Here is a 910-nt window from a genome sequence, read left to right as displayed (position 1 = left end):
CAAAGCTAGTGAGGTGATGGAATTCCAGTTGAACATTTCAAATCCTGAAAGATGATGCTGTGAAAGTGCTGCACTCAATATGCCAGCAAATTTGGAAAACTCAGCAGTGGCCACAGGACTGGAAAAGGTCAGTTTTCATTCCAATCCCAAAGAAAGGCAATGCCAAAGAATGCTCAAACTACCACACAATTGCACTCATCTCACATGCTAGGAAAGCAATGCTCAAAATTCTCCAAGCCAGGCTTCAGCAATACGTGAACCTTGAACGTCCTGATGTTCAAGCTGGTTTTAGAAAAAGCAGAGGAACCAGAGATCAAATTGCCAACATCTGCTGGATCATTGAAAAAGAAAGAGAGTTCCAGAAAAACGTCTATTTCTGCTTTATTGACTATGCCAAAGCCTTTGCCTGTGTGGATCACAATAAACTGTGGAAAATTCTGAAAGACATGGGAATACCAGACCACCTGACCTGCCTCTTGAGAAACCTATATGCACGTCAGGAAGCAACAGTTAGAACTGGACATGGAACAACAGACTGGTTCCAAATAGGAAAAGGAGTATGTCAAGGCTGTATATTGTCACCCTGCTTATTTAATTTATATGCAGAGTACATCAAGAGAAACACTGGACTGGAAGAAGCACAAGCTGGAATCAAGATTGCCAGGAGAAATATCAATAACCTCAGATATGCAGATGACACCACCCTTATGGCAGAAGGTGAAGAGGAACTAAAAAGCCTCTTGATGAAAGTGAAAGTGGAGAGTGAAAAAGCCGGCTTAAAGCTCAACATTCAGAAAATGAAGATCTGGAGAAGGAAATGGCAACCCACTCCAGTATTCTTGCCTGGAAAATCCTGTGGACAGAGGAGCCTGGTGGGCTGCTGTCCACGGGGTGAAAAAAAAAAAAAAAG

The sequence above is a fragment of the Bison bison genome, unplaced genomic scaffold (assembly GCF_000754665.1).
Source record: "Bison bison bison isolate TAMUID 2011002044 unplaced genomic scaffold, Bison_UMD1.0 scf7180017864066, whole genome shotgun sequence".
Classification (NCBI taxonomy): domain Eukaryota; kingdom Metazoa; phylum Chordata; class Mammalia; order Artiodactyla; family Bovidae; genus Bison; species Bison bison.
The sequence above is the reverse complement of the archived record's forward strand: the minus strand, read 5'-3'. Positions refer to the sequence as shown.